Below are 15802 nucleotides of genomic sequence, written 5' to 3'. Positions count from 1 at the left end.
TGGCTGCATTCATTTTCCTTTTATGAAGGAACGTTTGCTTTATTTTCTCCCGGTGCTTCTGCAAATATCACCCTTCCTGTTCCTGGGTGGCTAAATCCACTGCACTGTATCTATGAAGGGAGCCATGGTTGTCACCCCAGGCTGCTTTCCTGATATGGACTACAAACACGGCCCTATCTCCATCTCCATTACATGAGGGGCAAGGAATTTGGTGATTTACAGCAGTGTTAATTTTGGCAGCAAATTTCAATTTAATTTTAGTCTTAGTCTTAGGACTAAAATGGCATTTTAGTTTTAGTCCTATTTTAGTCTTCTGCAAGTGTTTTAGTTTTAGTCGTATTTAGTCGACTAAAACTCCAGTACATTTTAGTCGACTAAAACTCATTTTAGTCATCTATAATCTAATGGGTGTAGTTCAATTGTAATTTGTAATGCATTATTTCAGCATTTCTCTACAATTTCCAAACTCATTATATACTACTGCTGGTCCTGGACTGAAAAATCTAATATGTTATTATTTATGCTTTCAGCATGCACCAGTGTTAATTTTTGGCAGCAAATTTCGATTTAGTTTTAGTTATAGTCTTTTGACTAAAATGCCATTTTAGTTTTAGTCGTATTATAGTCATCTGAATTGTGTTAGTCGACGAAAACGTTTTAGTCGGTTTTAGTCGACGAAATTAACGCTGATTTACAGAAGATAGCTAGGAAGGAAGATATAACCAAACATTTGGGTAAACAGATGTACAGGGGGATTCTCTACTTGGCAGGAGATTTATACAGTAGTAAATGCACTGTGGTCCCGCCCCCTGCTGTGATTTTTACATTATATACTGAATATACAGTATATATATATATATATATACATACACACTGCATACAATGAAAGGAACACTTTGATAACACATTAGATCTCAATGGGGAAAATCTCATGCTGGATTTCTATACTGGTATGGACTGGGTAATGTGTTAGGATCTATACTGGTATGGACTGGGTAATGTGCTAGGATCTATACTGGTATGGACTGGGTAATGTGTTAAGATCTATACTGGTATGGACTGGGTAATGTGCTAGGATCTATACTGGTATGGACTGGGTAATGTGTTAGGATCTATACTGGTATGGACTGGGTAATGTGTTAGGATCTATACTGGTATGGACTGGGTAATGTGTTAGGATCTATACTGGTATGGACTGGGTAATGTGCTAGGATCTATACTGGTATGGACTGGGTAATGTGTTAGGATCTATACTGATATGGACTGGGTAATGTGTTAGGATCTATACTGGTATGGACTGGGTAATATATTAGGATCTATACTGATATGGACTGGGTAATGTGCTAGGATCTGTACTGGTATGGACTGGGTAATGTGTTAATCTATACTGATATGGACTGGGTAATGTGTTAGGATCTATACTGGTATGGACTGGGTAATGTGTTAGGATCTATACTGATATGGACTGGGTAATGTGTTAGGATCTATATGGGTATGGGCTGGGTAATGTGTTAGGATCTATACTGCTATGGACTGGGTAATGTGTTAGGATCTATACTGGTATGGACTGGATAATGTCTTAGGATCTATACTGATATGGACTGGGTAATGTGTTAGGATCTATACTGGTATGGACTGGGTAATGTGTTAGGATCTATACTGGTATGGACTGGGTAATGTGTTAATCTATACTGATATGTACTGGGTAATGTGTTAGGATCTATACTGGTATGGACTGGGTAATGTGTTAGTATCTATACTGGTATGGACTGGGTAATGGTGTAGGATCTATACTGATATGGACTGGGTAATGTGTTAGGATCTATACTGGTATGGACTGGGTAATATGTTAGGATCTATACTGCTATGGACTGGGTAATGTGTTAGGATCTATACTGGTATGGACTGGGTAATGTGTTAGGATCTATACTGGTATGGACTGGATAATGTCTTAGGATCTATACTGGTATGGACTGGGTAATGTGTTAGGATCTATACTGGTATGCACTGGATAATGTCTTAGGATCTATACTGGTATGGACTGGGTAATGTGCAGGGGCGGACTGGGCCGGGGGGAAGGGATGCATTTTCCCCCTGGGCTGCTCTGATGCTTTGTAAAAAAGGCCGCTGTGTCCCCAGCTCAGAACTGCGCACGCGCAGTTCCGGAGTTGGCCGAGTGCGGCTGTACACAAGTAACTCCATCCAGGACTGCGAGGCAGGCAGAGGCAGCGATGTGTTCTGTCACAGGGCTGAGTGACTGCATTACCGAAGGAGCTACCCAGCCCCTCCCTCCTCCACAGGAACAGCTGCTAGACTCGAGGCTGGAACCTCTCTCTCTCTCTTTGCCCGCCCACATTCCGATCAGCCGAGTGCAGTCGGTGAAGAGAATGTGGAGAATGTGTGGGGCGGGCGGGAAAGTTCAAACTAAGCTGTCAGCTCAACAGATAGAGAGCTCCAGTGAGTGAACGTCCAAGTAAGTGAGTGTAACCTCTCCTCCCTCCCTTTCTCTCCCAAATCCCTCCCCCTCCCCTTCACTGCAGAGAAAGATTTTTCTTTCTATCAGCCTGTTACAGTACCTTGCCCTATGCTATGTACTGGGCTCACACTGGCATGCTGGGGTTTGGCTGCAATGCTGGTGTACTGGCAGCCTTCCTGCATGTCACCCCCAGTCCCATAGACCTCCTATTAGACTGCACATTTTTACTGCATGTTCTGAAAGTGCACAAAAAATCCTGCATGCTGCTTCCTTGGTGGAATTTCAGAAAATGCAGCAAAAACGCACAACCTAAAAGAGTCTAAGGGCCTGCGGCTAAGGAAAAGTGCCAGCACTGCAGCCAAAGCACAGCACACCGTGTGAGCCCAAAGGCTTGTATGCACTTACAGCAGGCACTTACACTCCTCTGAAAAGTGATCCAGTTATGCTGGTTACTTGGCTGTCATGTTTATCCTCCTGCTTTAATACATGGTATCCTTTATGTGGGACAGGATATACATAGGAAACATATACATCATCTTAGCATTGTGACAGCCAGACAACCTGCATCTTCAGGAGTGGATTGGGGATGACAGTCTCCATGCATCTCTATGGATAGGTTTGCTTTAAAGAGACGATAACATTTTGTATATTAAAAAATATATATATATATATATATATATATATATAATCATGTTGGGGGGACCATGTGACTGAGGGGGGGAGGGGGTACTGCCTACCCAGGAGTTGTGTTTGAAATACTGAAATCGCTAGAAATGCGCAGGAAATCCACCATACATAGTCCATTGACAAGTAATAAAGACCAGTCTAAGGCAATCACTCTCAGCTGAGTCCAATGAGAGATGAAAATGAGGGTCACATGGTGTTCTATTACACTTCATAGAACAAAGACTGAGACTTCTCTGTATGGTAAAGTCATTGTCCGCCCTTATAACAAATGTAAAAAATGTGACAACAATCACCTGCAGAGCATTGCAACCACATCACTGCCTCAGTGTGTAGAGCGTCGCTCGCCTTCGGGACACCATGCCGATCACAGACACTCTGGACTGGAGCGCAGCCGGGGGCGGGGCAGTGCAGCCTGCAGTGACCCCAATCAATGTAGCGGCCCGGCTGGCAATGCAAGCAGGGGGCGTGTGACGTGATGCGTCAACGCCTTTCACGCACGTCGACGAATTTTTGTAGTCGACGAGCCGTGGCAGCCCTAATAGAGGCCAATGGAAAACGCCTGTAATCTGCCCAAAAAGAAGCTCATGTACTTTTTTGAGCGTTGGGCGTTTTGCTCACAGCATCAAAACGCTCAGATGTGAACAGGGGCCATTGAAATAAATAGGATTTGTCTTGTTGGGCGTTTTGAGAGCTGATCCTAGAGCAGAAAAACTCCCCAAAAACGCCCCAAAACGCCTACATGTGAACGGAGCCTAACTGTGACTCTCGGCTACACTGCTTGCTTGGCTTGCCCAGTGGTGTGGTGCTCACTCACCAGAGAAGATCCAAACTCCACAAGTAGCTTTAAGCCTCGTACACACGCAATGATTATCGGCCATCTTTTGTCCAGAGTGGTGTTTTGTTGGTTGGAATGTGCTCTAGACTGCACACAAATTTTCTCGGCCAACAAAAATCTACTTCAGAAGTGATGTCATGTGATGGTTAACTTTCCGTGTGTTTTTTCCTCTCTGAGCATGCCCAGTCTTGCTCATCTGAATTTTGTCTGCCGAAATCGGTACTGACTGCACGAAAATCGGCCGTTGTGTTGACGGCCAACAAAAATTTTATAGCATGCACACCAGATTTTGTTCGGCCGAAAAGTCTGAGTCGGTTGTCGGAAGCATCATACTAACAAGCCGACAATCAGCCGATCAGACGTTGGCCGAAAATATACGGCCAACAATCGTTGCATGTGTACGGGACTTTAGTGTGGCAGCAGTGACTGCCAAGACTTTAGTCTTCATCTTCCTGCAGTCTCTTTGGTCTGTGTACTGAGTGTGGGGAAGGGGCAGGCTCTCTGTCTCATTCTCTCTGGGACAATCATGTGGAGCAGTCTCTGAGAGACTGCTCCACATGATTGCCCAAACAGAGAGTAGCCCCCACAGAGAGTGACCACTTTCACGCTGCCCGCACAGAGAGTTACCGCTGCCCGCACAGAGAGAGAGAGACCGCTCCACATAGCCTGCACAATGTTGAGTGGTCTCTCTCTCTCTCTGTGCAGGCAATGTGGAGCAGATGGATGGTGAGCTCATTCGGTGGTTCAGTGGGCCACTTGACTGGACTTGCCCCCCAGGCCTAAGGCTGCCAGCCCTCCCCTGGTAATGTGTTAGGATCTATACTGGTATGGACTGGGTAATGTGCTAGGATCTATACTGGTATGGATGGGTAATGTGTTAGGATCTATACTGGTATGAACTGGGTAATGTGTTAGGATCTATACTGGTATGGACTGGGTAATGTGTTTGGAATGAAAGGATTCCACATTGTTTAATGGAAATGAAAATTATCACATCAGTGCTCAGGGTGAACCTACTCTCATCTGTGAAAAGCACAGGGCGCCAGTGGCGGACCTTCCAATTCTGGTGTTCAATGGCAAATGCCAATCAAGCTCCACAGTGCCGGACAGTGAGCACAGAGCCCACTATAGAATGTCCGGCCCTCAGACCATCCTCATGGAGACTGTTTCTGATTGTTTGATCAGAGACATTCACACCAGTGGCCTGCTGGAGGTCATTTTGTAGGGCTCTGGCAGTGCTCATCCTGTTCCTCCTTGCACAAAGGAACAGATACCGGTCCTGCTGATGGGTTAAGGACCTTCTATGGCCCTGTCCATCTCTCCTAGAGTAACTGCCTGTCTCCTGGAATCTCCTCCATGCTCCTGAGACTGTGCTGGGAGACACAGCAATCCTTCTGGCAATGGCACGTATTGATGTGCAATCCTGGAGGAGTTGGACTGCCTGTGCAATGTCTATAGGGTCCAGGTATCGCCTCATGCTACCAGTAGTGACACTGATCCTATACAGTATCTCACAAAAGTGAGTACACCCCTCACATTTTTTTAAATATTTTATTATAACTTTTCATGTGACAACACTGAAGAAATGACACTTTGCTACAATGTAAAGTAGTGAGTGTACAGCTTGTATAACAGTGTAAATTTGCTGTCCCCTAAAAATAATGCAACACACAGCCATTAATGTCTAAACCGCTGTCCAAATTGGGCCCAAAGTGTCAATATTTTGTGTGGCCACCATTATGTTCCAGCACTGTCTTAACCCTCTAATGCTGGCCATACACGCACAGAATTTCAGCCGAAAATTATAGTTTTAGCAAAGATCGTTCGAAAATCGGGCCGTTAGTGAACACAAGTTTACCGACGATTTCGATCGTGTGCCCGGCTATTGTCGATGGATCCATAGCGAACACTTTTATCGTTTCTACGAGAGTTTTTATGTGTATGGTAAAATTGAAACGAAAATAATATTCTGCCTCATATTGTGCATGTTATCAAATGATCATTATGATCATGAAAACGATTATGTAAAAGAGTTTATTCTGTAGGTTAGTGGCCAATTCTCTTTCGACCGAAGAATAATCGTTCAGTCTGCAATCGGCCGAAATTCTTTACATGTATGGCCAGCATTAGGCATGGAGTTCACCAGAGCTTCACAGGTTGCCACTGGAGTCCTCTTCCACTCCTCCATGATGACATCACGGAGCTGGTGGTTGTTGGAGACCTTGTGCTCCTCCACCTTCCATTTAAGGATGCCCCACAGAACCTCAATAGGTCTGGAGAGATGCTTGGCCAGTCCATCACCTTTACCCTCAGCTTCTTTACCAAGACAGTAGTTGTCTTTGAGGTGTTTGGGGTCGTTATCATGTTGGAATACTGCCCTGTGGCCAAGTCTCCGAAGGTAGGGGATCATGCTCTGCTTCAGTATGTCAAGGCACATGTTGGCATTCATGGTTCCCTCAGAGAACTGTAGCTCCCCAGTGCACCCCCAGACCATGACACTCCCACCACCATGCTTGACTGTAGGCCAGACACACTTGTCTTTGTACTCCTCACCTGGTTGCCCCCACACACGCTTGACACCATCTGAACCAAATAAGTTTATCTTGGTCTCATCAGACCACAGGAGATGGTTCCAGTAATCCATGTCCTTAGTCTGCTTGTCTTCAGCCAACTGTTTAAGGGCTTTCTTGTGAATCATCTTTAGAAGAGGCTTCCTTCTGGAACGACAGCCATGCAGACCAATTAGATGCAGTGTGCGGCGTATGGTCTGAGCACTGACAGGCTGACCCCCCACCCATTCAGCCTCTGAAGCAATGCTGGCAGCACTTATATGTCTATTTCCCAAAGACAACCTCTGGATATGACTTCTTTGGTTGACCATAGTGAGGCCTGTTCTGAGTGGAACCTGTCCTGTTAAACTGCTGTATGGTCTTGGCCACTGTGCTGCAGCTCAGTTTCAGGGTCTTGGCAATCTTCGTATAGCAACAATTTTTTTTTCAGATCCTCAGAGAGTTCTTTGCCATGAGGTGCCATGTTGAACTTCCAGTGACCAGTATGAGAGAGTGAGAGCGATAAAACCAAATTTAACACACCTGCTCCCAATTCACACCTGAGACCTTGTAACACTAACGAGTCACATGACACCGGGGAGGGAAAATGGCTAATTGGGCCCAATTTAGCTATTTTCACTTAGGGGTGTACTCACTTTTGTTGCCAGTGGTTTAGACATTAATGGCTGTGTGTTGAGTTATTTTGAGGGGACAGCAAATTCACACTGTTATACAAGCTGTACACTCACTACTTTACATTGTAGCAAAGTGTAATTTCTTCAGTGTTGTCACATGAAAAGATAGAATAAAATATTTACAAAAATGTGAGGGGTGTACTCACTTTTGTGGGATGCTGTATACACTCACTGGCCACTTTATTAGGAATACCTGTTCAATTGCTTGGTAACACAAATTGCTAATCAGCCAATCACATGGCAACAGATTTAGGCATCTAGAGGCGGTGAAGATGATTTGCTAAAGTTCAAAGTGAGCATCAGAATGGGGAAGAAATGGGATTTATGTGACTTTGAACGTGGCATGGTTGTTGGTGCCAGACAGGCTGGTCTAAATACTTAAACTGCTGATCTACAGGGATTTTCACACACATCCATCTCTTAGGTTTACAAAGAATGGTGGGAAAAAGAGAAAATATCCAGTGAGCGGCAGTTGTGTGGAGGAAAATGCCTTGTTGATGTCAGAGGTCAGAGGAGAATGGGCAGACTGGTTCCAGATGATAGGAAGGCTAAAGTAACTCAAATAACCACTTGTTACATCCAAGGTATGCAGAATACCATCTCTGAACACAAAACACATCAAACCTTACAGCAGATGGACTACAGCCGCAGAAGACCACACTGGGTACCACTCCTTTCAGATAAGAACAGGAAACTGAGGCTACAATTCGCACAGGCTCACCAAAATTGGACAATAGAAGATTGGAAAAAACGTTGCCTGGTCTGAGGAGTCTCAATTTCAGCTGCGACATTCAGATGGTAGGGTCAGAATTTGGCGTAAACAACATGAAAGCATGGATCCATCCTGTCTTGTATCAACGGTTCAGTATAGTGATATAATGGTGTGGGGCATATGTGTGCACAGTGGGGGGGAAAGATGTGCCTAGGCACACCCTGAACACTACCTGCAGTGTCAATTCCCCCTACTGCCCAGGCTTCCCCCATGTTTCCACCCCCCCCCCCCTGAACCCCAGTGCTGTTGGCTTCCCTCCCCTCTTCCCCTCTCCCCCTCACTGCTGTGGGGGATGTTTCAGGATGGTGAGTGGGGAAAGGGGCTAGTAAATACCGTATTTATCGGCATATAACACGCGCCGGCTTATAACACGCACCTACATTTTAGGGCAGAAATTTCAGGAAAAAAGCTGAAATTTAAAATAAATAGCTTTAAACTCAGAACATTTTTTTTTAATTAAATGGAGTCTTACCAGTGCCCACAAATGCAGCCTCGCCAGTGCAGTGCTCATATATGCAGCCTCGTCACTGCGGTACCCATACATGCAGCCTTGCCAGTGCTCATACATGCAGCCTCGCCAGCGCCCATAATTACAGCCTCGCCATCGCCAGTGCCCATAATTGCAGCCTCGCCAGTGCCCATAATTGCAGCCTCGCCTTCGCCAGTGCCCATACATGCAGCCTTTGCCAGTGCCCATACATGCAGCCTTTGCCAGTGCCCATGCATGCAGCCTTCACCAGTGCCCATACATGCAGCCTTCACCAGTGCCCATACATGCAGCCTTCACCAGTGCCTATACATGCAGCCTTCACCAGTGCCCATACATGCAGCCTTCACCAGTGCCCATACATGCAGCTTTCACCAGTGCCCATACATGCAGCCTTCGCCAGTGCCCATACATGCAGCCTTTGCCAGTGCCCATACATGCAGCCTTCGCCAGTGCCCATACATGCAGCATTTGCCAGTGCCCATACATACAGCCTTTGCCAGTGCCCATACATGCAGCCTTCACCAGTGCCCATACATGCAGCCTTCACCAGTGCCCATACATGCATCCTTTGCCAGTGCCCATAATTGCAGCCTCGCCAGCGCCACTATACACAATCACATCGCTTTTAAAAATGTCCAGAAAGCAGTGCCGAGAGGTAGAAGGGGGCGGGCGGCGCCGAGGAGAAGGAAAGATGCGCTCTCATCGGAAGTCCCGGCCCCTATGATTGACGTCGGCATAGGAGGCGGGACTTCCGATGAAAGCGCGTCCTTCCTTCTCCTCGGCGCCGCCCGCCCCCTTCTACCTCTCGGCGCCGCCCGCCCCCTTCTACCTCTCGGCACTGCTTTCTAGACATTTTTTTTTTTATATCGGCGTATAACACGCACAGCTACTTTTTCCTCCATTTTTAGGAGGAAAAAGTGCGTGTTATACGCCGATAAATACGGTATGTAATTTACCAGTGCTTTCATTTTCTAAATGAACACAATGACCACACTTGCTGAGGCTGCAGAGAAAGGCATGTGTGTTTGAGCTTTGGGGTGCAATAGACTGCACACACCTATGGTGTGGGGTTTATGTTCTCAATATTCCAGATCAATAACTTAATATTGAACCCTACGGACTGGGATACCATTAAAGTTCATGTGCATGTAAAGGCATGCATCCCAATACATTTAGCAATATAGTGTACTTTCTTTTGATGCAGCTGGTGACGTCATTCCGTGAACGAAGGCTCCCACACGCATTTCAAAGAAATTTCAAAGATGGCCACTGCATATTTTTTTAAATCTTTTACCAAGCAGCAGTCCCTTTACTGGGAGTTCGTTTGGTGGGGATTCATTTATCGAAAATTTGGCTTTCTATGGGTTTGGACGTTTGGCTGGGCTCCATACACTATTCTGTTTCAAGCAAAGCGGGTCATGTGATTAGTAGAGGGCATTCCTCCTGTGTTCTGGAACGCATTGTGGAGTGCATGGTGGAGATACTGAATTTAAATAATAATAAACTGCTTTATTTTACCAGCATCCCCATGTGGTCTGGTTTCCTGGCACCCTGACAGTACGCAAGGGCCATGAATCCTGTTGATGCAGGTGCTCCTATTTCTACCCCATGCTGGTTACCAGGCTCGATCAACAAGATCACCTTTTTGGGTCAGTTCGCTCAGGCGTTGCAGACGTTGCATGCACGTACAGCGCACCTTGCTCCCGGTGCTGCTAGGCCCGTGATTCCTCCTGTTGTTGCTCCTGCTGCTGCCCCTTTTGCCGCTCCTGCTCCTGCAGTTGAAGTCTCTGTTACCAGAGGGATGACTGGTTCAGCCCCCCTTCCGCAGCGCTATGGGGGTGAACCGAGTCAATGTTGTGGCTTCCTAAAACAAGTGGGCATTTAATATGAGATGGTTCCTCAGGCGTTTCCTTCTGACAGGTCCAAGGTGGGCTTCCTAATCTCGTTGCTCTAAGACAAAGTCTTGGCCTGGGCGAATCCCTTATAGGAGAACGATAATCCTGTGATACTCGATTAATCAAGTTTTGTTGCCACCTTTCGTAGGGTATTCAATGTGCTTGCTTGCTCTGCGTCTGCTGTAAAGCTGCTCCTGTCCATCCAACAGGGTATACGAACTGTTGCTGAGTATGCAATTGAATTTCGTACCCTGGCAGCAGAGGTGGGCTGTAATAATGAGGCTCTGGTGTCTGTTTTCTCTCATGGTCTCTCCGATGCATTGAAGGATGAGATTGTGGCCAAGGATCTCCCTGACGAGCTTGAGGCTCTCATTTCCTTGCTAATTTTGATTGATACCAGACTCATGCAGCTGGGGTTCACTCGCCTTTCCGAGGCTGAGCGGGCCTTTAGGAGGAGGGAGGGCCGGTGCCTCTATTGCGGTCTTGGTGGGCATTTCCTGAAATCTTGTCCGACCCGTCCGGGAAACGCTCGCACCTAAGGTCCTGTCGAGGGCAGATCTTAGGTGGAATTTCCTCGTCCCCGGTTTCCTGTAAAGATAAACCGCTAATCACAGTTGTCCTCTCCTGGGCAGTGAATTCAGTGGTTGCTCAGGCAATGGTAAACTCCGGTGCTGACAGTTATTTTATTGACAGTACTTTTTCTACTGTGAATTCTATACCCTTGCAGCCCTGTGTTTCTCCACTTGTTATCAAGGCAATTTATGGCAAACCCCTGCAACCCACGTAACTGTTCTGAGTGATATGACGATAGGGGCTGTTCACAGGGAGTCGACCTGTTTCTAGGCTATTTCATCCCCACACTACTCCCTTGTTTTGAGGTACTCTTGGCTTCAGAAACACAATCTGACCTTTGATTGGCAGTCGGTTGCGATCTTCTCTTGGTAGCCACAGTGTGGTGCTGTTTGTATCCATGGGCCTGTTAAGGTACTTTGTACCCCCTTAGATTCAGTGCTGCCTACTGAGTATCATGATGTATTTGACAAGTTGCACACTGGTACTCTTCCCCCTCATCGTTCGTACGATTGTGCCATAGACTTGCAACCTGGTGCCATTCCCCATCATGGCAGGGTTTATCCTCTCTCGGTTGCGGAGAATAAGGCCATGGAGGAGAACGTTGCAGATGCCCTTTGGCCCGGGGGACACATTCGTAAGTCCATTTCTCCAGCGGGTGCCTGTTTTTCCTTCGTAAAGAAAAACGGGAGTGAGTTGAGACCTTGCATTGATTATAGGGGCCTTAATCACATCACGGTCAAGAATGCATATCCGATTCTGTTGATTAATGAATTGTTGGACCACCTCAGGGGAGTAACAGTCTTTACCAATCTTGACCTAAGGGCCGCGTATAACCTTGTAAGGATCAAGGAGGGCAACAAGTGGAAGACCGCATTTAACACCAGAACTGGTCATTACGAATCTCTGGTGATGCCCTTTGGCTTGTGCAATGCACCTGCTGTCTTCCAGGAGTTCATAAATGATGTCTTTCATGATATGTTGCAGCAATGCGTGGTAGTCTATTTGGACAACATCTTGATTTACTCGGACTCCATTGAATCATACTACCTGAATGTCAGATGGGAGCTGCAACAGTTATGTGAGAATTGGCTTTTCTGTAAGCTTGAGAAATGTGAATTCCACCTGTCTCAGGTTGCCTTCTTGGACTACAACTTTTCTGCTGAAGGGTTCTCCATGGACCCTCAGGAGGTTTCGGCTGTTCTACAATGGCCTCACCCCAGTGGTCTCTGTTCCATTCAGCGTTTGCTTGGATTTACCAACTACTATCGAAAACTTATCAGGAACTTTTCCTCTTTGGCCAAACCTATCTCAGATCTGACCAAGAAGGGAAGCGATTCACACAATTGGACGCCTGCTGCCATCCAAGCTTTTGAGGCCCTTAAGTCTGCTTTCATTTTGGCTCTCATTCTGTCTCATCCCAATCCTGGTTTGTCCTTTGTCCTAGAGGTGGATGCGTCTGAGATGGGAGTAGGCGCCCTGCTGCCTCAGTGTCAGACACCTGATGGACCCTTACTTCCTTGTGGGTTATACTCCAAGAAGCTGTCTCCAGCTGAATGCAATTATGAGATTGGAGACAGAGAGCTCTTAGTCAATATCCTGGCTCTCAAAGATTGGAGACACTTGCTCAAAGGTTCTGTGGTTCCAGTTCTCATTCTCACCGATCATAAGAACCTGACGTATCTCTCAGAGGCTAAGAGGCACACACCCTGTCAGGCCAGATGGGCCTTATTCTTGTCTTGTTTTAATTATGTGGTCTCCTATTTGCCTAGCTCTAAGAATGTTAAGGCTGATGCCTTGTCTCGAAAAAGTATTCAGATTCTTCCAGGGAGGACTCCGTGCCAACATCAGTCATACCTTCAGATCATATCCTGGCTGCCATCTGCTCCCATGGGCATCCGCAGAACTTTTTTCAGGGGGGGGCGTGAAGGGGAGGGGCTTAGTCATTATCACATAAAGCGCAGGAAATATACTTCTCTGGCTGCCTCTGGTCTGGTGCATAACCCACCAATATCCCAGTCCCATTCCCTAGGATTAATATCCTTCCCTTCAAATCAACATGTTGTGAGTTAGTGGCGGTGCCCCGCACTGGCACTGCCCCTGACTGTGTCTTATCTTGCCATTGCCATTAGTTCTACATCTTTTGACAATCAATTAGACTTACTCTTCTGTGTCCCGACTCCCGCTGCCTCTCTCTCCTCCAGGCTCCTCTCTTCCCCAGGCTGCAGCTCTGCCCCTCCTGACTGACGACAGCAGGGAATCCTTGGCCCGGCATGGGGCACACAGTAGGGCACATCATGGAGCACACAGTAGGGCATATCACAGGGCACACAGTAGGTCAGGGGACACATCACAGAGCACACAGCAGGGCACACCATATGGCACATCATGGGGCACACAACAGAGCATGAGGGCACACAGCAGGACATGGGGGCACACAGCAGGACATGGGGGCACACAGCAGGGAATGGGGGCATGCAGCAGGGCAATAATGGAAAAAGCAGGGTAATGGGGGCTCACAGCAGGGCATGGGGCACACAGCAGGGCATGGGAGCACACAGCAGGGCATGGGAGCACACAGCAGGGTATGGGGGCACACAGAATGGCATGGGGGCACACAGCAGGGCAATAGGGCACACAACAAGGCATGTGGGAACATAGCAGGGTAATGGGGGCTAAAAGCAGGGCATGGTGGCACACAGAAGGGCAATGGGGAACACATCAGAGCAAGGGGGCACACAGCAGGGAATGAAGGCACGAATTAGAGCATGGGGGCAGACAGCAGGGCATGGGGGCAGACAGCAGGGCATGGGGGCAGACAACAGGGCATGAAGGCAAACAGCAGGGCATAGGAGTACACAGAAGGGCATTGAGGCACACAGAAGGGCATTGAGGCACACAGCAGGGCAACGGGGACACACAGCAGGGCAATGCGGACACACAGCAGGGTAATAGGGGCTCACAGCGGGGCATGGAGGCACACAGCAGAGCATGGGGGCACACAGCAGGGAATGGGGGCACACAGCAGGGAATGGGGGCACACAGCAGGGCATGGGGACACGCAGCAGAGCAATGGGGCATGCAGCAGGGCAATGGGGCACACAGCAGGGTAATGGGGGCTCACAGCAGGGCATGGGGCACACAGCAAGGCATGTGGGAACACAGCAGGGTAATGGGGGTTTACAGCAGATCATGGTGGCACACAGCAGGGCATGGGGGCACACAGCAGGGCAATGGGGGCACACAGCAGGTCAATGGGGTACACATCAGAAAATGGGGGCACACATTAGAGCATGGGTCACACAGCAGGGCATAGGGGTATACATCACAGTATGGGGGCACACAAGGCAATGGGGGCACACAGCAGGGCAATGGGGGCACACATGACGGCATGGGGGCACACATCACAGCATGGAGGTTCACATCACGGCATGGGGGTACACATCATGGCATTGGGGCAAACATCACGGCATAGGGGCACACATCACCGCATGGGGGCTTACATCAGGGCAATGGGGACACACAGCATCATAGCATGGCAATGGGTCACACAGCTGGGCATGGGGGCACACAGCAAGGCATGGGGGCACACATCAGAGCAATGGGGCAATGTCAGAGCATGGGGGCACACAGCAGGGCATGGGGGCACACAGCAGAGCATATGGGCACACAGCTGGGCATGGGGGCACACAACAGGGCAATAGGGGCACACAGCTGGGTAATGGGGCACACACCTGGGCATGGGGGCATGCAGCAGGGCAATGGGGGCACACAGGGTAATGGGGACACACAGCTGAGCATCGGGGCACACAGCTGGGCAAGGGGGAGTACACAGCTGGGCACATAGGTCGCTGGGCAGAAAGAGGGACACGGGACACAGGGCACACAACAGCATACAGGCAGGCTGCACTTTCAACCATCCATGCAGACTAGCGCGGGAAGTGGCTTTCATTAAACCTCTCATGCTGCTCTCCTCCCCACTGCACCCTCCTCTCTTCTTGTTCCTCCGAGGTGATGACCAATACAAGCACGTGGGGTGGACAGGAGGAAAGGAGGGGCCGGCGGGGAGGAGCGCATCACGAGAGATCTATTTACACTACAGTCCAGCAGGGAGCACGGACCCGATCTACCCGTCAATCACAGCTAGACGACGGGTAGATCGGGTGAAGTGAAAGCTGTTGTGGGTCCCCCTACTGGCCCTGAATGGTCAGTCCACCCTGGGGGAGAGAGAGAGGAGGGAGCCGGCGGATCACTTGGCGGTGATCAGCGAACCGGCCGCTGCACAGGCAGAAACACTGTGTGTGACAGTGTGAATTAAAATAGATATAATGGGGATGGAAGCTGAAGTTCCAGGGGGGGGGGCACTCGCCCCCCCTTGCCCCCTCTTGCGGACGCCCATGTCTGCACCAACCTGACCTCTCCTCTTGGAGAACAGATCTTGGCTACTCAACCTGATGCTCCCACAGAGAGACCTGCCTGCAAATGTTTTGTACCTGAGGAGTTGTGCATCAGACTGTTGCGCACGTACCACAATTCCAAGACTGTCGGTCATCCTGGTAAGAACCAGATGTCCTGGGCTATTTCCCATCAGTTCTGGTGGCCATCTCTCCGCACTGATGTTGCTGCATATGTGGCTGCTTATTCGGTCTGTGCCCAGAACAAATCTCAGCACATTCCCCTGGGCCCACTGCATCCTATTCCCAATGGGGAGAATCCCTGGTTTCACCTGGCCATGGATTTTATTGTGGAACTTCCTGCGTCTCAAGGTTACACGGTTATTCTCATGGTTGTCGACCGGTTCTCCAAAATGTTCCATTGTGTTCTGTTTAAGCG

This window comes from Pelophylax lessonae (genome assembly GCF_965119305.1).
Source record: "Pelophylax lessonae genome assembly, chromosome: 5".
NCBI classification, from domain to species: domain Eukaryota; kingdom Metazoa; phylum Chordata; class Amphibia; order Anura; family Ranidae; genus Pelophylax; species Pelophylax lessonae.
Note: the sequence above shows the minus strand (reverse complement) of the source record.